The following is a 21,109-nucleotide window of genomic DNA, read 5'->3' as shown; positions in this document are numbered from 1 at the left end:
GTCTTTTTGAAAAAGCAAGAAATAAAATATTGAAAGTAACTTATAAATTAGACATTTGAGAATCGAGTTGATATAGTCTCTTAATTTTTCAGATATTATTTTAATTTTACATATAGGTTATCCTAAAATGCAGATGATTTATTTCATGTTAGTATTGTTATTATAAATACGGATTCCACGACCCCGAAATGGCATAACGAACACCCGAACCTAATTTCCCTCGTGGCTTTTCTCTGTTTCTGTCACTACGTCCTTTCTTTGTTTTTACATCAAATATGGTTTCGAACACAGTTACTCCAGAATATTCATTCAGTTCGTGATTTTTTTTTTTCTATTTTTTTATAATTTTAACTAAAAATCGTAAATGCTTCATTGTAAGTATAATGGGGTTCTCCGACATCCAGAGCTTGAGTTTTTAAATCAAAAATAAAGAATACTTTTTCGAACTACTTTTTTGTCCCCATCAAAATTCTTTATTTTTTATTTTATTTTTTTGGGGTTGGGAGTTCCACAAAGGAAAAAAATTATAATTTTACTATTGTTCTGTGCGAACAATGAAAATTATTGTAAGTAAAAGTATCATATAATTTTGTGAAACCGTAAGGACCGTACTTTGGGGATGATCAGCAACTACAAAAAAAAAATTCTGAAATTGGATGATTTTTTTAAAAATAAACATGAAAGCATGTTACATGATTTGGACGTCGAATGCACTAGAATATTTTTCATGACTTTAAATGAGTGAACTAAGAGAATGCTAGGTAAAATAATTTTTTTTATAAAATTTGAGATGAAATACCCATAGTGGGACATGTGCATGGAATTTTAGAAATGAGAAAAGCTAGTACAAGTTTTCATTCAGAAGTTTAAACAAAAACACAACTACATTCTCTAACTCATAATACTCTCATACTAACTCATAATACAAATAGTAACTTTTTTTTCATTTTTCAGGCAAAATAACTTATCACATTGTAACAAATTTTTCAGAAACATTAAAATTTTATTTTAATGTTTCAGAAAAATTGCTCATGCAAGTTCGCTGCTGGAGGGAGGGTCCGGGGTTCGAATAATAGGGAAGGACACTTTTTCAAAAAAATTTCTTTTTTTTTTTCTTTTGTTTATTTTACATTATATTATTTTTTTAATGTGTTTTTCAATATTCTGGAGGGTCCTGCATGTTGGAAATAATTTTTTTTACTATATAATATATTTTTTATTATATAATAATTTTTTTATTGGGAAAATGGGAAAAACTGGGAAAATCCAGTAAAATCTGTTTATTTGCTCTTTTTCGACTCCTTTTGTAACATTTTGGATATTCTAGCATGCATGCAGTGGCGTATCTAGGGTATGGCAGGTATGGCGAGAGCCATGGGCGCAATATTTGAAAAGGGCGCAAAATCAACCAACACCAACGTTTCTTTTTTTTTTTTTTTTTTTCAATTTTTCGAAATATTTTGATATTTTGTTTGTTTAAAAAAAAAAAAAATTTTACATACATACAAATAAAAATTTTAAAAACAATAATACAAATTTTAAAAAAATAAAGAAAACATTGAAAAAAATCATTTAGAAAACTCTCCAGAATGCAGAATAAAAACTTCCAATGATCCGATCCTCAGATAAATCTTTATTTTTCCAGTACCACAAGCAAAAAGACAAGATAAACATCTCTTCATATCACATTACCAGGATGTAAAAGGGCAATTATCCGGGTATGAATAGAACACCTGCAGGCAGAGAATAGCCCTTTGGTGGTGACAGAGGGCAAAGAAATGTGAAAACCATGGGGTGTCCCTGTCCAGTTTATAGAACCCTTGCTGTAAATTGGCGTAAATCCTTCCAAAAAGGGAGGTTTTGCCACACACGGTGGGAATGACTGTCACAAAACATTTAAATACTAAAAATAGGAGGTGCCTCTGTTGCTTAAACCAATGGTAATACTTAACAATGAATACACCCCATCTATTCTTTTTTTATGAAAAAAAAAAGACAGTCATAAGTGTATTTTAAACGAAGTGTTAGGATTTTCTTATAATCAAGGATTAAATTGTAAGTAATCATTTCTTATTTATGAATATGAATTTCTTATTATGAATAATGCTCACTTTATTATTTCACGTTATATTTTGTAGCGATCGATATATTTTCTAGCAATGCTCAACTTTCTTTAAAATATTTTATTGAGTGGTAATTAAAAACGAAACCATGCACAATTTAAGATAATTCTGGAAAAATTTATAATTTTAACCTGGAAAAAAATTATGTTTCACATGATTTTTTTTAATTATTTATTAATTATACGTAGAAAGGGAAAATGGTTTTACATTAAATAAACAAAGAATCATACAATAAATATAACTACACGGAGCAGAGCAAGTTTGCATCTCTGTATATGTAGATTGAGAGGGGCGTTTACTACATTATAATATTTTGTTTTTGTATATAATTATTTTATTAAAAAAATCATTTAATATGTCCAATGATATTTTGGTAGCAAAAAGTGAACTTTGTGTAATTAAATGCTCGTTATTGTATTATTATTATTAAAAACAAAGTCGTAATGGAAAAAAAAAACGAATGTTATACATGTTATAAATGTTGGAAACATAATTTTTCAAGTTTCCTGAAAAATTATTGCAATAAGTAAACATTTTTGCGTAAATTAAGTAGCATTGGCTCTGTTAAGAGTGCCAACTACAAAAAAATAAATTTCTTTTCATTCATTAAAAGATTTTAGGTTTAAACACTCATAAAAGTTCAATTTATTTATTTTTAACTAATTAATTTATTTTTTAATGTATTTATTTATTGAATGAATGGATTAAGGAACGTATCTGTTAATTGCTCAAACTGATTTTCTTTTTTGCTTTCAAGTCACAGAAATATTATTCACACATAATTTTAATTTTAAATTAATAACTTAGGCTCAAGTTTATTCGGATAATGGCTTTGTGAAAAAAAATATCGATGGTTAAATCCTTTATTTTATATATTAATTATTTGTTGCTTGTAAACTGAAGTTGTATTTTAATGTAAAGGTTTTCGATTGGGTAAATTTTTAACCGCTTAAAATTTTAAACTTACTTATCACCCCAGACAATATTTAAATTTTAGAAAAATGTGTGTGCATCATTAATTGTTTAAACGAATAACCGCTAAGACAAAAATGTACGTTATTAATAATTATGTATTTGACCATCTATGTGTTTGGATTAAATTTGATCATATGAATTTTAAATAGTTATTTCTGTAAACGTGCATTTCGTCTCTATCTTTTTTTTTTTTTTTTTTTAATATATTTTCACCTAATTGCCGCTTGAGTGCAAAATTTAAGAAACGACATTTTTTTTAACTAAGGTTTAACGTAGTAATTTGGTCACATAACAGCCTACTTTGGTTTTAATAAACAGTAATTATAGAAATTTCTTTGAACTATTCAAAATATTTAATAATAATATTACATTACCTTCCTTTAAAAAAAAATTTTGTCCCCACGAAAAATAATATATATTTTTTTAGGTAATTCTTTTAGTAATTTTTTTATCATATCTTTTATGGATTTTTTTAACAATACCCTTGGTACAGTAGCCATGGCTATATTTGGAAAAATAAGATTATTGTAAAACAGTTTTTATTTATTATATTAATTCAGAATATTTCTGCTTAGAATTTAAGTTTTTATCCTTCATTTTATTTATTTATTTATTTTGTGAAATATGCGAAAATTGTGTGACAAATATGAGCAAGAGAAATTAATGTGTGTTTTTAACATTTTAATATTAGTGCAGATTTTCTAAATGTGTTTTCAGTTATTATTGTACTTTTGTTTGTTTTTTGTTTATTTACATAAAAATAATATTCTATTTAGTTCAAATTTAAGGGAAATATATTAGGGGGGAGGAGTATCATCATTACGATGCACAGAATTTCGACCTGTTTTCTAATCTAACCTTCTGGGGAATATTTTGAAGATCAAAAACCTAAATTCGATAAAAAATGTGTTTATTAAGGGGAAGTATGTTTACGTTTTCATATTTGATTTTATTGCTCACGTTACTGTATGTACTAATTTTTCAGCTTATTTCTATGGGTTTAAAGAAAAATAAAGTAACTTACAATTTTATCGTAATATTTTGTAATTTAAAATAAAAGATTTAACGTTTTCCTATCGAACCATTAAAATTGTAATAATGCATGATTATCTGATACTAATAATTAGGATTATCAAAATTAATTCTTTTTCTAATTTGCTTGATGGGTTCCTACCACCTTCAGACTTAAGTGTATAAAATGAACAAACAAGAATTAAAGATAAGAATTTTTAATTTAAATATACAAACTTTTTATTAAACATATAATTCTTTTGAATAGTTCCAAGTCTACAATACGATTTTTAAAAAAAGTTTTATTATCCTAAAAAAGAAGAAAAAATGCGAAATGAAACTGAAATGTCTAGACTTTAACTGCCTTTATTTTCCTTTTAAAAATTTCAAGCACAATGCCGGAAAAATATGTACATAGTGGTTTCCATTTTCTCTAACTACTTTAATATTAATTATTAACAATATTATTAAAGAAGGTTTTTCCTGAATTGTCACTTATAATCACCGGAGTTTAGAATATCGATGGAATATCACAAGGATTTAATTTTTTATCTCTCTTAGCTAACTTATTTTTGCACTATTATGAAAGGAAAAAAAATATACTCTTAATATTAAATTTAGTTTTAGATTTATTGATGATGTAATTATCTTTAATTTTCAAGGTTATACAATTTTATTAAATAATATTTACCCCGAAGAATTCATCTTGATTCGTAATCATGATGATAATATTAATTTTAATTTTTTAGATTTGGGTATTATAGAAGAAGAAAATATCTGCTTTGTTGATTTGAACGATAACAGAAATGATTTCAATTTTAATATAAATAAACAAATTTCTTAGAATTCTAATATTTCTAAAAATATCTATTTAAATACCATTTTTAATCAAATTAATAGAATTAAAAGAACATGTAGTAATGTTTATTTATTAAAAAAAAAGTTTTTTTTTTTTTTTTTTTTTTTTTTTTAAAGTGGCAAACTCTTTAAAAATTTGATAAAAAACAATGGATACCCAACTTAAGTAATAATATTCTATGTGAAATTATTGAGTTAATTGTATGTCATTATAAATAAGTTTATTCAAAACTTCTTGGTTAATTTATATAATTTTATAATTTATATAATGTGCAAATCCATTTCGGGCAATTTCATAGCTAAAAATATGTGCAAAGTTGGCAAATCATGTTCCTTTCCCTGTTATATAAATGTTATTTTTCTAAAATCATTAAAATTGTATGACTAAATATCAACCTTAATTATCATAAACTTCTTTAATTATCCAGTATAATATCACCTTGCGCACATCCATTTTCAAGCCAATCTTTGGTAACTAACAAATTAAACGCGCTTCAGTAAGAACGCGCTTTAAAACAAATCCCTCTATTTACGCTTTTACCTCAATTTGCGTTTCTGTTTTTATATTTTACAATCTGACAATTTTATTACGGAAATATTTTAAATCATTCTTTCAAAATTTTCCCGTACATGTAAGTTCATTTGAATTAGCTACTCGCTTTATAGATTTTGTTGTGTGTTTTGTTCAGTTTTTTCTTTACATTTCATTTTCTGCTTTTTGAGTGATATTTATTACTTAATGTGTTCTATTTTGTTTCAAAAATTTTTTTTGAGTGTTCCTCGCACTATTGTATTGATCCTGCAATATTTTTTGTATCAAATAATGTATTATTGTCACTATTTAATCAAGAGTTTCGTATGTAATTATGTGTAGATGCTTTTTTGTTATTATTTATAAGTATGTAATGTTTGCAAAATTTAATTACATTAAGAGCGTCGTTTTTTTTCCCAATGAATTGTAAATAAATTAACTAAATTGATTATTTGGTTCATTTATTTTTAGAAACATCCTGCAATATTCTTTGCATGAAAGAATGTATTATTGTCAATATTTAATCAAGAGTTTCGTATATAATTATGAGTAGATAATGTTTTTAATTTATTATCTGCTAGTATGTAATGTTTGCCAAATTTAGTTATATTAAGAGCATCGTTTTCTTTAATGAATTGTAAATAAATTAACTAAATTGATTACTTGGATCAATTATTTTTAGAAACTTCTTGCAATATTTATCGTATCGTTGTTGTTGTTGTTAATTTACGTCGCACAATGGGCTATTGGCGACGGTCTGGGAAACATCCCGGAGGATGATACGAAGACATGCCATCACAATTTTGATCCTCTGCGGAGGGAATGGCACCCCCGCTTTGGTAGCCCGACGACCTGCGCGCGAAGTCGAGCACTTTACTGTAGCACAGTTTAACGAGGATCCAATACCGCACACCCTCGGTCCCTACGCAGACTGATCCAAGTGGTCACCCACCCGCACACTGACCGCCGCCAGTGATGCTTGACTTCGGTGATCTGCTGGGAACCGTGTCTTATCGATCAGTCCACTGCGGGACTTATTTATCGTATCAAATAATGTATTATTGTCATTATATAATCTAGAGTATGTAATTATGAGCAGACATTTTTATTATTATAACTTAGTATAATATGGTTGTCAAACTTATCTGACCTACATTGAAAGCGTATTGTTTCTAATGACTTGTAAATAATAAATATATCAAAATGAATAATTTAATAACAATTATTTAATTTATAATTGCCATAACAAAACGTAATTATTTACTCTGTGATCTTTAATAAATTTATAATATCACGATAATTTTACTGCTTTGATGATAATAAAACATAATTACTCTTAAAAAATCAACTTCTTTCAGTTTTAATTTTCAGCATCCAGTTATGTTACGGTTTTCTTTAACTCAGAGCAACATTTGTGTGCGCGTATTTTTGTTCAAAATTATATTTGTAACACTTTATAATATTTTTTTGCTTATATAAATGAATTTTTAGCATTTTATTGATACAAACACAATATATATATATATATATATATATATATATATATATATATATATATATATATATATATATATATATATACATGTGTGTGTGAAACAATAAAGAATAAAAATATCTTAAAAAGGGCGCCGATAGGAGGATTGCCATAGGCGCCATTTTCTCTAGATACGCCTCTGCATGCATGGGTGTTTTCTGTGTGTGAAATCCAGCAAAGAAAGCGTAATGGAATAATAAAAAAATAAAATGGCGCGAGTAAGGTTCAAATTTCGAGTCCCCCTAGCTCCCTTTAATATCAAAGTATAATTTTCAAACTCGGACCCTAAGTAGTGGTCTATGTTTCTAACATGGCTGCCGGAGAAAAATTTTATAGGCCAATTAGGGGGGTCTCAGTGGGCCCCTAAAGGTATATTGCGAAGATGTGCGGAGAGAGCTTTTGAAGCGAAACTATGGTAGGCTTTTTTTTCTTTTGTTTATTCTACATTATATTATTTTTTTAATGTGTTTTTCGATATTCTGGAGGGTCCTGCATGTAGGAAATAATTTTTTTTATTGGGAAAATGGGAAAAAACTGGAAAAATCCAGGAAAATCAGTTTATTTGCTCTTTTTCGACTCCTTTTGTAACATTTTGGATATTCTAGCATGCATGGGGTGTTTTCTGTGTGTGAAATCCAGCAAAGAAAGCGTATACGCTTTATGGAGTAATAAATTAGAAGTTAATGGAATAATAAAAAAAAAGAATAAAAAAGTAAAATTAGCAATTTTTCAGAAACATTAAAATAAAATTTTAATGTTTCTGAAAAATTTGTTACAATATGATAAGTTATTTACTACCTTTAATTTTTAGTAAAATGATCTAATTTTTTAATAAAACGTTCTCTGCTCAAAAAATACATGAAATTTTGGAAAAACTCATTCATCATAGCAATATTTTTAAAAACTTTTTTAATAAAGATAGAAAAAATTGTTTATTTTTTTATTTGTGGCTGTATTTTCTCATTTAAAAACTTTACAGCAACATAGCTCATGCAAAGAAATAAATTACTACCCCGTCATTCATTATATTTTCAGAAAGAACTGTAACAATAAATTGTGCCAGAAACTATGTATACTATGCACGGGGAAAAATGTTTAGTGAAATTACCATGCTGTATGGTACTGACCTTTTCGATGAAAAAAAAAACAAACATAATCCTCGTAATAAAACCAAAACATGCGGTATTTGAACAATTATTTTGGTAATTTTTCAGTTCATATGGTAATGGTTTACCGGAAATTCTGGTTTTCAATATTATAATTCTTATTTCTACACATCCAATAAAAAAAAAATACCGAATTGAAAATTAAATTTTATCGAATAAATGATTTTTATGACATGCTCTAAGATAAAATTACCCTATTTATCAAATTTTATCATTTCTGTATTATGAAGCCATATTTTATTATTAATTTTAATAATATTATCAAAACATTGGAATTTTAGAAAGCTTAGAAAAAAGCTTTAAAGACAATCGCATTCAAAACAACACATTTTGCAGAGATAGAAGTCACTCAAAAAAAAATTTCTTTATTATTATTTTTTCAATGAAAACACATTTTATATACTTATTTGCTTCACCATTCATTACTTAAAAAAATTTTTTTTTTATTCAGCTACGTAATTTAATTTTGAATTATTTTAAAATCAACAGAACTAGACAATGTATTTATATTAAAAACACACATTTAATTTAACAACATACTGTTAGATTGTGCCACACACATACAAAAAATCATTAGTCAAAAGAAAGAAAGAAAAACTTCATATAACATTATTTATCACTGACAGTTTTCCCGCTAAATTAATGATTTTTTTATTAATTCGCCGTTCAGCTTAAGAAAACTAATGCTTGTTGGGTAAATAGAAACTAAAGTTATTCAAATTTTCCTATTGTTTTTTGTGAATCATGCAACTATACTGTTATCAACGTAACGGCTCTATATCATTAAAAATTATAATCAAATGAAACTTACTATTGTTAACCTATTGTAATCATTCAGGAAATCTCAAAGGATCTTCCGTTCTCATTAATATTCCGCAGAAAAGCGACATTTTTATTACATGCTAGGCCGACTTCCATTTAATGTTACCCAATTCCTGTCATTTAACAAAGATAGCAGCTTACTCAGCACCTTTAAAGGCCTCTATGGTGTGGGGGAAAAAAAAGCATATAGAAAGGAGGGAGTCTGAATTATAAACAGTGATTTAATCCTGACTTAGGTTTTAGTCTGCGAAAGCTCTCATCTTTTTCTTCCTTTTTTTTTTCCTTCCAAAAATCACAAACGAAATCTATGGTAGCCCGCTCAATAAAACTCTTTTATAAGCATAACAAATATATAAACAATTTTAGGTATAAGTTGTAATAATAAATAATAACAATATTATTGTTCAAAACAGCAATAACTAATCATGCATGCTGTACAACTACTGAAACTGCTGCCACAAAAAATTTTAAATAATTTTTCGGTCAGCAAAAGACTGATTTTATTTTACATTGCGTTTTTCCTCAAAAAAATATCCAAAAAAAAACCTCCTAGAAGTATTGGGAGAAATTTGCATTCGTGAAGGTATTTTTGATGGAATTAACCCTCCTTTGCCTTACATCAGGGTTTCTTAACCTGTGGTTCATGGACCCCTTAGGGGTCCATGGGTCATATTTTGGGGGTCCACCGACTGCTCCTAATTTTTAAAACGTTTGGATCAATAATATTTAAATAACATTCATCTTTTTTTCTTTCTAAAAGGTGAAAATACATACATATTTGAAACTAGGTGATCGAGATACCCCAAATTCAGTACGGACTGCACTCAGCCCTCTAATATCCCTGTCATATTTTTAATATCCTCCACTAACCGGCTTTCAGTTTGCACCATCAGGGGCAACCCCTGATGACGTTCGTTGTACTATTTTTATTATCCCCTATCAAGCTACGTACATTTGACACCTTGTTCAGGTTACTAGATCTAGAATTTTTTACTAAGAAGAAAGCCCAGTTTTTGAAATCTGGAGCATTAGACAAACTTGGATTTGGTATTCCACAAAAACCTCTGGTTGAGGCATCTCTCAAAGTTGCATATCATATTGCTAAAAGCAATAAACGGCATACTATTGGATAGACGTTAATTAAGTCATGTGGCCTGGAGATGGTTGAATTAGTTTGTAGATTGGAACAGAGAAAAGAAACTTGAGTCAATTCCATTTTCAAATGATGTGACACATTCAAGATGAGTTGAAATTTCTTGCAATATCTTGAAAAAGATCATCGATGAATTGAAAGTATCGATAATACTCTTTTTTGGATTTTGTCCTTACTTTCAATTTCTTTTTCAAAAATATAAGAAAAGTTGCTTGTTTCAATTTTTTTAAAGACCAGCTTTCATATCGCTTCATTGTCGCAGCTTTCATTGTCTATTTCTCACTCTTTGTTTTTGTCTCATCTTTAATTTTTTCTTCATTTATTTTTATTTATTGTATACGTATTATAATTTATTTATTCAATTAATTTTCTACTTTCTTTCTTTATTATTATTATCAAAAGTTATTAAAACTGTAAATTTTATTAGACGTAGAGCTCTTAATCATCGCCTCTTTAAAACGGTGTGTCAAGAAATGGACGCAGAACATGAGGTACTTCTGTACCACACGGAATTGCGCTGGCTGTCACGAGGGCAGGTTTTGAAACAATTTTTCGTGTTGAAGATCGAATTATCACTTGTTCTATAAGAAAAAGATAACTCATTCTTCGAATATTTAAGCAAAAAAGATTTTACCTATAAATTGGCTTACCTGGCAGATAATTTTAACCGCATGAACAATATAAGTCTTTTAATTCAAGGACCCGATATCACCATTATGGATGCAACTGAGAAATTGCAAGCATTCTAATTGAAGATGCCACTTTGAAAAAAATAAAATTCAAAATGAGATATCTGCAAACTTTTAAATGTTGGACGAAGTGCTTTCTGAAAATGGATCTTGGCAAGATAATTTGTTACTGAATAACTTAAAAAATGAAATCTGTGAACATCTGGAAGTACTTCAAGTTTCATTGAAAAAATAATTCAATTTAGATGAGATAAACATAAAAGATGAGTTGTGGATTCGTCGTCCTTTTCTTTGTGCTATTGACTGTATTGATGACATGAACATTGCCAAAGATGAGCTTATTGATCTTAGAATAAAGTCCTTGCTAAAAATGGATTTCGATTCAAACACACTCGGAGAGTTCTGGTCTTCTGTGAAAGAAGCCTACCCATTGCTTGTAAAGCGAGCTATTTCAACTATAATTCCATTAGCTACAGTGTATCTTAACGAAGCCGGACTATCCACAGTTGTGACAATAAAAGCAAAACATCGTTATCGATTGAATGTTGAACATGTTATGCGCGTTGCTTTGTCGAAAACCATCCCTCTGTTTAATTTATAAATAAAGGAAAAGCAGCAACAACCTTCAGACTAAAAATTTTAATTTTAAATATTTTGTATACTATTGAAATAATAAAATTAAATGCTAAAACAAATTAAATACTAAAAATTGATGTTTTTTGCAATTTTTTTTCTCAGAGGGGTGGTCCGTAAATTCTTAAAAAATTTTAAAAGGGGTCCATTGTATCAAAAAGGTTAAGAAACACTGCCTTACATGGAGAAAAAACCCACTCATAACTCATGATTACTCAACCATCATACATAACTCAACCATCATGCATAACTCAACCACTTAAGGTATTTTGCGTCAGTACTGTGGTCGGTGCGAGCCGGGTGTGGAATTCGTATCAACCTGATGAACTTGAGGCAATATAATGATAAATCACAATTTTATATGGATCAGAAAAGCGTTTTCAGTTGAAAACGCCGCAATAACTACGTAAGTGCTTCAACGAATTGTGCTGTTATATTGTGAAATTCCGGAATTTTAGGAAAGTATTAGGGAATTAATTGTTCTGGGAAGAGTATTAGGTACAGTTTAATGTAAAGGCACCTTTGGAAAAAAAAGTGTTTAAAAAGTATAGTACACACAGGATGCAGTTTACTATCCACATTTCTTCATTAAAAACAGCCTTATTTCATAATAAGAAATAAATTCTGGTAAAATTACCATACTGTGCTCTCATTAAAAAAGTTATACAACGAAACATAATTTGGCAATAAAAACCAAAACATACGATATTTAAACTATTTATTTCGTAATTTTTCCGTTAACATAGTAACGCTTTAGCAGAAATTCCAGTTTTCAAAAATATAGGGTAAACCAACCAGTGAAGGAACACTACCCAGGGAAGGAACATTTCTTATATATTGATTAAAAATAAGAATTTGAAAGTTTTTCTTTAGATTGATTTGTAACAATAGCTTACTGCCAAACAATAGGAAGTCATCTAGCAATGTTTTGGATTACCTGGTCAAATAGACTTCTTTGGAAAAAGTTTTGAATTTGTTATTATCTCTGCAATACCTTGTATCTTTGAAAAAATTATAAGGTGAGAGTTTGTATTTATATGTTTGAAGTGGAATTAATTGCATGTAATCGTTTTATTTTTCTCACTGTGAAAAAGAGAATTCAAAATATAGTTATTGAACTTACGTTTTATTTTTTTTTAAACATCATAGCATAATAAAGTACTGAGATAAGGGGGTGTTTATTCACTGGATCTCCAAACGATGAAAAACTAATGAAGGAACAAGTGTTCCCTTACTGGTTTTTTTTCTAAGTTAATGAAAATAAAAGATGAACTTTAATTTTCTTGTACCTTTAGTGATGTTCCGCATCGAAAGTATGCTAACAATACGAAAAACAACTTCTAATCACTGAGGGAACAGGCATGTTCCTGTACTGGACACAGATTTCCAGTGAATGAACAGTATGTGTTAATATGTTGACACTCTAATTTTCAATTCATGATTACAAAAAAAAGTTAACATTTTCCAAGTATTTATATGTTATAATTACAAGAATAGGCTTGTTTTTAAGTAATTGTATGGCTTATAAATTCATAAAGAGCATTAAAAAATAACCAAAATTAAGTGTTCCTTTACTGGGTGTTCATTCACTGGTAAGAGCTGTTCCTTCACTTGGTCTTCTTACTACTTGTTATTTGAACCTCCAAAACTTCAAAACAATATTATGTAAGTTCTCTACAATTTTTTTTACGTAATTTACAGTTTTTATCAACAGTTATTTACCAACATATTTAGAAAATAAGTTTGAAAATATGTTTGAAAATATGTTTTTTTTACAGTTATTTACCAAGTAACAAATATGTTGACACTGTCGTTTAAGTAAAATTACGAATTTTGAAATTTATGTGATTTTTTAAAAGGCAAGCGAAGCTTAAGTGTTCCTTCACTGGTTAGTTTACCCTCTAGTCCTTATTATCTAAAAAAATACCCTTATTTGTCTAGAAATATTTATAGTAAAGATTTTTATTTTATAATTTAGCCAAAAAAGGAAATTCGAGAGCATATGTGACGATATCATCGTCATATTTTCTGGCAAACAATTTGTGAAATTTTTATTATTGTTATCCCCGTATTTTTTTTTTAAATCCTTTTTTTTTCTTTTTTTTTTGAAATCGTTTTTATTTGAGAGAATGGGGGTCATATTTTCCGAAAATACTGTTTTATTTCCCAAAATATTTTAGAACAGTTTTTAAGAAATTAACTTGAGTTCAAAATATGCCAAACCGAAAACATAGATTGGTCTAACAAAGCAATTTTTTAAACATGTTTTAATACTTGTGGAATGTGCTTAGAAGTCAATGTTTTAGAACACCATAACAAAACATTTTTATATGGCGTTACGTTACTAAGTAAGCTAAATTTTATTAATTAAGTCTGGTTATTTCTCAACTTCTAGAGAACAGTTACTTGATTTCTGTATTTTCTTTTTTTTTTATTAATTTTTACTGATTTCATATAAAAAAATGAGTGCCCTATATATGCATAAAAATCTAAAACTTGTACAACTCTACTTTCGTTAGAAAATAATAGATCAACCATTTTCAGATTTTTGTTTCCCGCGAAATAAACACAAAAATTATTTTCCTGAAATGTGATTTCCAGTAAAGAAAAATTATTTTTTGTAACTGCTTTTTATTTTATTTTTTAATTGCCATAGAGTGAGTTCTATCCAGGTTAGTAAAGATAGAAATCTAGCTTTCAAGCAGTCATTTTTATCTTTTTAATCCATGCTAAAATACAAATATTTTTAAAAACTATTTAGTCCATTGTTTTTGATTTGCTTATAGATGACAGAGAGAATGTCATCGAAACAAATCAATTTGTGGCTCATATATTCGCCTAATTCCATGCACTGTTTCACATTAACTTCCCGACTTAGTTTATAATTAAAGCGTCCGCCCCCCCCCCCAAGTTTTATGATTTAAAATATTTAGCGTTCTTTAACAAATAAGACTTTTTTTCACTCATTTACAGAAGTTATCATTTAGGTGTTAACGCGACTAAAGTTCTTATGTCTAAATTAGAAAGGAAAAAAAAAAAATCATATAAAGTAAAGCAAGAGTAAGTTGCAATGAAATATTAATTTTGTTATTCACTTCCTATAACTTTTAAAATTAGAATTATTTTCTAACTTAATTTAAATTTATCCTGTTCATTTTGAGTGTTTCATCTTATTCCGATTATTCGTCGCTGAAAAGTAAGAAATTATTTAGAGTAATCGAAATTATTTGCAATATTTCAAACAAACGAGTATATATTCTGAATAATATATATGTTTATTCAGAGAAAGAGAGAAATTAATTAATAAGTAGCCCGGTAGCAGTTATAAATTAGCCTATGTTAATCGTTGACAAAACCTTCGTAAAGGTGGAGCAAACGGGATATATCTAGGAATCTGTAGGCCTCACTCAAGTTTTATAATTTTGTTTAATTAATGTAAAAATTTAGATTATTATTATTTTATAATCATTTTTTAGTATTGAATATTGAATAAATGTGTTTTCTGTTTGAAGCATTTAGATAATAGCCTAAGCTTGGCTCTTGAATTCTAGATTAAATTGAAGATTCCAGTTTCTAGGGGCCCCACACAAGAAAATATACATGGAAATCAAAGCCTCTGAATCAGAAAATAAAGCATATTTCATTTTTAGTTGTTTATTAAAGTGGAACAATTTAAAATAAAAAGGTCATTTTACTACTTAATGAATCCCTCGTCTGATAAATCAGCAATGAAACTTAATTAAAATTATTGATTTAAAAATAAGTTAAAATAATCGAAAAAATGTCTGTTCTTAAGAATGAAATTAGAAAAAAATCTGAAATAAATCATGCAATAATCATGAAATAAATCAAGGAAATAAATCATTTATTTCAATAATTTAGGTGAACGACGAATGATGTGCATGGGGCCCCGTAGGAAGAATACACCTCTTAGAACATGAAAAACCGATCATTTGATCAAAAGTTAAAAGGGTGATTCATTACCCTATTGTGCTCAGCAATTATAAAAATTTTTGGTATTTACAAAAGCAGTTATTGAAAAATCTGCTTAAAACCTAACTTCTCATAAAGGATGTGTAAATAAATTCTTATGTCCTATTTGCTCTTTCTAAAGCCATTTTTTTATGTAATGTTTTGTTAAACTATTTCGGGAATGAGGTAGAAAAACAAATTTAGCTTTAAACCTAAAACTAATTTTAGTTTCAAGACCAATATTTTTTTTATATTTTATTTATTTATTTTTTAGATGTGAGTTTAAATGTGTGCGCAAAATTAACTAAAAAATTTCACAAATTCTTATTTTTTAAAATAATTGCTAAATAATTTTGCAATTCATAATTTTCTGCAACTACAAAAAAATGTTTTGTAAAAAGTGGAACATTTGGCATCCCTGCAAAGATTACGAATATTTAAATCTGCAACCTTGACTTATGAAGTTTGAAAAATAAATAATTTATGATGATCTAAGTTACTCTGTTTAATTTTAATTTTAAACAAAAAACTCTGATCTAATTTGAATTTTTTTCATAGTACCCCCCCCCCCCTCAAAATGAATAAATAAATAAAACATAGCTACGTGTAAATGCGTTAATCGCATACAGAACGAGTTTTATATGTACTAAATTCCACAAGTAAGAGACAATGATATTTTAGTTCTTATATCAGTTTGTAGATGGCAGCATCACAGTCATAGTTCATATCATGATTCGAATAAATTTTCAAAACACTCTGCGTTAGTCTCCATCAGAGACCATCATTATCAAAGTTTACATCTATTGGAAGATAACCACTAGAGCCAAAACAGCTAGAAAAAGAGATGCGCCATTGCTACACGTCTGGGCCTTCTCACCTTCTCCTACTAATAGGACATCTCCTACTAATTTGCGGCATTTTCCTATTCTTATCATAGCAATTAACGACTCATACAGCTTAATTTCTTCATTTGAACTATAAATAAATAATCTTTACTCTGAAATGTATAGAATACTTTGAAATGTATATTTTTCCAAAAGGTGAATTTTCTAAAAATACCAAAAGAAGTTATATATTTTTTTATTTATTTATTTTATTTTTTACGAAAGTAAATGATAAGCATTTACTTTCTATAAACGTCATTAGATGTCGTTACCAGTTACCGTAGTGATTAGTTCCCTACAGTTTTTAGATCATTGAAATCAAATATATCGATTCACTATACAAGAATTTTTTTTTTTTTTTTAAAGTTGTCTCTTTTCCTCCCTTCTTCCAAAATTAAAAACTATTTTAAAAACTCGTAAATAGCATAATTAAAAGCTTTTATCTTTTTCACTAGATAGCAGCATGATTAAAGGGAGGCGAACTCGTTTTAAATTTTATAAACGTTTTTAAAGGTGGATCATTAGTGGCTGGTGGCGCTATCTAATGCTTATAAACGAAAGTAAATTAAAAACCGACTCGGTAAAATTCAACAAACCGATTTTCCCGGAGATAAATTCGCTTAATCACCAATAAAATTAAAAATTTATCTTATTTTTTAATTGTTTTTTCATGACTTTCACTAGATATTAATTTTAAATTAAATTTATTGACTTCTTTTCTTGATGAATTTTAATTAATTTTTAACTTATACAATTTTATTGTATAAACTATGTTTTTGACCAAACTTCTATTATGAGAAAGTTACCTCATATAAGTTTATATATTAGTGTTTTGGCAAAATTTATAATGAATTGAGGTTCTCAAAGCCGTAGCTAAACTTTGAGTGGCTTTAAGCAAAGCGGGTCCTTTACGGGGCCCTTTTAATTATCGTTGAGTGAGGCCCATCGTACACTGTTAGATTCTCGACTAAATTATTAAAATAAAAATTATATATTATAAATTTTAGGATAAAGCCTATTTATTATATGATATTATTATTCTAAAATAAATTTAATTACTAATGAAATTAGTAAAATAATACTTAATTAAATACATGAAATTAATTTCTGTTAATTTTGTTACCAAGAACGAAAACTAAACATTTTTCTATTGTTTTATTTTATTCTTAAATTTTTACAATCGTTTAATATATATCAAAGAAGGTATTGGTGAAATATAACAAGATTTAGTTTCACAAATAGTTAGGGAGAGCTAAATGTGGAGAAAAAAAAATTCTTTTCAATTCAAAATCTATAGTCTTACGTATCTATTCAACAGAATATTTATCACACAGTAGAGGATTAGTTTTACATTTATGGTTGGTTTTTATATTGATTGGAGTACTAGTTCACAGTAAAAATAAAAAGATTTGTTTTATTATTGTACTGAGCTCCTCAATTGTTTAAATAGCATAAATAATTTAGGAGCAATCTTTTAAATATTAATTAAGAAAAATACTTAAAAACTGCAAATTATTGAACAAAAAATTAATTCATTATTTAAATAACTTTAAGTAAGCAAAATAATATTTAAAAACTTTTGAAAATTAAGTAAGAAAATAATAATGTCCAGAAATGATGAATATTTATCAACTAAAATTAAAAAAATGGAAGAAAAATTAAAGCAACTTCAAAATGAATATTGCAGGCACAAATTAAAACTTAAACATTTAATTTTACTAGTTGTGATTGTGACACAATGTGAAAAACAATGAGAATTTTATGCACAAAAAATCGCTATCGAGATAGCAATTTATATACCCAGCATGTTTCACATTTAACATAATTTTCCTTAGAAATAAGACTTATAATTACCTACCATTAATATCACACCTTCATGCTAACTAATTTAAGAAAAATCTTAGTTCTTGCAAGAATCGCAATGTTGGACTTTTAAACTTTCCAGGGCAGTTCCAGGGCAAAATGGCGAAAATCCTATAAACCGAAAGATTGAGGAATTCCGTGAAAATTTCGTCGGATTATAAGTTTTTGATTAGCAAAAGTTGGAGGACCAATCGTATTGAGAAAGGCGGAATCTTGCGATATTCCCAGAAAAATTACACGCCCTGCTCCTAATTTGAAGACCCAGAAAGATTATACCAAAAAACCGGAATTCCAAGATACACTAAATTACGAACGCCATACACACACTAAATTACAAAATAAAAAGATTTAAACAATATTTTATGTTTAAAAAAAAAAGTTGAGTTAAGAGGGGAGTTTCAAAAATTAGCCATACTGTACAAAATGTAAGCAATATTATCTGCTTCAGGTAAACTGATAAAAGTTTGCCATTAATTAAGTCTAGAGAGAAAAAAAATGAACTGGGGTACATTAGAGATAACCTCTAAAAGGATAACCTAAACTTAAAAAAACAAATTAGCAAGTGGATTTTAAATAATAAGCAAATTTAGACTAAATTATAAAGAAAAGAAGAATATATATTATAATAATATATCTTATAATATGTAAAGAAAGAATAATATAATTACCCAAAATGAGTAATTCGGTTTTCGAGAAGTATTCTTAATTGTTCCTTAATATCAGTAAAAATATCTTTCTCTTGAACAGTCACAGTTACAATATCCGTCTGGCCTTAGGTAGAAAATAACTTTTACTTTTTCAGAATATTATTTTTGTAAAGCACATATAATATTTTAATAAAATTAGTATACTAAATTATTTATAATATACATATACTTGTTCTTAGCATTGATACAATCTTTATAATAAGCTATGAAGTTTATTTAAAAAATGGTTTTAACTAGTTTCTTACGTTTCAATTAAAAATTAATTTAAAAAAATATTGTTTCATATAAATTTTTATCAAGTATCATTTATATAAAGTAAATGATACATAAAAAAATTTGATTATTAGAAATGATTAAAACAAGAATACAGTTTGAATAAAAAAAAGTTTCGGATCTTTTTTAGTATGTAATTTATGCATTCCCATCACACTGCTTCATACTATTTAAGCTTTTCAAAATAATTTAGGTATGTTTTGACATTAGACACTGAACAAACCATCCAAATGTAATGCATAAGTAGAAAAACTAACTTTTATAATAAAGAATGTTTTTTATTTTTATGTGAAGTATTGAATGATAATGCAAAATTTAAATTAAATTGAAAATTATACTAATATGAATGTAAATTATTTATCTTTCTTGAGATGATTTTCTATTTTTACCACCTATTTCTAAACCAATTTTCAATATTTAATAAATGAGCACAATAAAATTTAGTTGCAAAAAGAAGTTTAATTAGTTGAACCACTTTTCAAAGAAACTTAGTTAAACTTTTTGTAAAAAAATTGCCTTACTGTAAATTACACCGCAATTGTTTTCTACTACTAACTTATACTACTAAAACATTTTATTTTACAAAAATCTCAATAACTTTAAAAGCCACAATTGTTGTAAAAAATATGAAAGTTGTGGATATTTCAGTTCATTATTTGCTTTTAGTTAAATATAATCCAAGAAATAACTTTAATTAGTTCAGGATAATTTTGTATTTGTGAAAAAAAATGCACTTTAAAATAAATTAACATTCAATTGTTTATAAAAATTAAAAAAAAAAAAGTCATTACAAAAGTGGTTTAAAAAATGTATCAGGATCTTCAACAACTTATTATATGCTACTATTCTAATAAACCAATATAAAGTCTACATTTTTTAAAAACTCTAAGCAGATCCATGCTTTTATATCAAACAAATATATAATATCATTTAAGTTAAATTTATTATGTAAAAATTATCACAAGATTAAGAAAATAACCAATCATTTCCAAAATATGTAAGCATTAACTATAGAAGAAAACTTTTTCCAGGTGTAACTTTTAACATTAATACTTTAAGAAATTTAAATTATGCAATAATAAGATTAACAATAAATGATCAAGTGTGATAAAGCAGTGCACCGTATTAGGTATTAGCTACTGACAAATATATTTTTACAACAATGACATTAATCACAAAACAATAGTTCTAAGTCATACATAACAATATACAAAAAAATCTCACTTTGGAAAAGGAAAAATTAAGCACTTTTTAAAAACACCCAATGAAAAAAGCACCTTTAAGGGCTTTTAAAAAACGAATATCGAAAATAAGCACCTTTAAGCATTTTTTAAAAACGCTATGCACCATGTTGTAATATTAAAGAAAGGCACATGCATAAGTTTAATAAATTGGAACAAGATTATAGCTAAACAAGATGTATGGTCTAAATATTTTGCATGATATTTTTTTAGTAAACATCTATATTTTCATTGAATTGATACAGATGCTAATATAACATATACATGAAACAGACTGTAAATTATATACTATATAGCAAGAATTTGATATCACTCATTACTTTGGGGGGAATAAAACAAATGCAAGTTTGAACATAACATACACAAAAAAATGCAAATGATTATATTAATAAATAAAGTGAATAGATATTTTTTGTTTTAGTTTTCCTTTTGTTTTTCAAAACTCACATTTGAAAAATATTACAACTAAATAATAATCTCCTAAATTATTCATAAATTGAAAAGCAAATAATTAGACAATAGCAAGTTCTTTCAAATCTGAATCAGTCTAAACATACTATTATTTTCAAACCAGAATAGATAAAAAAAATGAGTTTGATGTAATTTTCTTAATGAGATATGACTGCATTGGTGATATTTAGACAACATTCCTATCTAATTGTCAAAATTTACA

At 27.2% G+C, this 21,109-nt stretch overlaps 1 protein-coding gene across 4 annotated transcripts in view; it reads right to left on the bottom strand.

The window, feature by feature from the left end:
- Positions 1–18,304, bottom strand: part of LOC107456640 (rho-related BTB domain-containing protein 1) — a 104,145-nt gene extending 85,841 nt beyond the window's left edge. Inside the window, exon 1 of one of the 4 annotated variants that reach the window (XM_087155833.1) lies at positions 18,211–18,304. The gene's annotated coding sequence lies outside the window, so the exon portion shown is untranslated. Of the gene's footprint in view, positions 1–9,010; positions 9,168–18,210 lie in introns of those variants that run through there. The other 3 variants (XM_087155836.1, XM_087155839.1, XM_087155834.1) reach the window with 3 other exon arrangements.
- Between the last annotated feature and the right edge of the window lie 2,805 nt (positions 18,305–21,109).

Source organism: Parasteatoda tepidariorum, chromosome 12 (assembly GCF_982258835.1).
Source record: "Parasteatoda tepidariorum strain Cologne lab strain chromosome 12, Ptep-v5.0, whole genome shotgun sequence".
NCBI lineage: Eukaryota > Metazoa > Arthropoda > Arachnida > Araneae > Theridiidae > Parasteatoda > Parasteatoda tepidariorum.
This window is presented reverse-complemented; position numbering and strand designations above follow the sequence as displayed.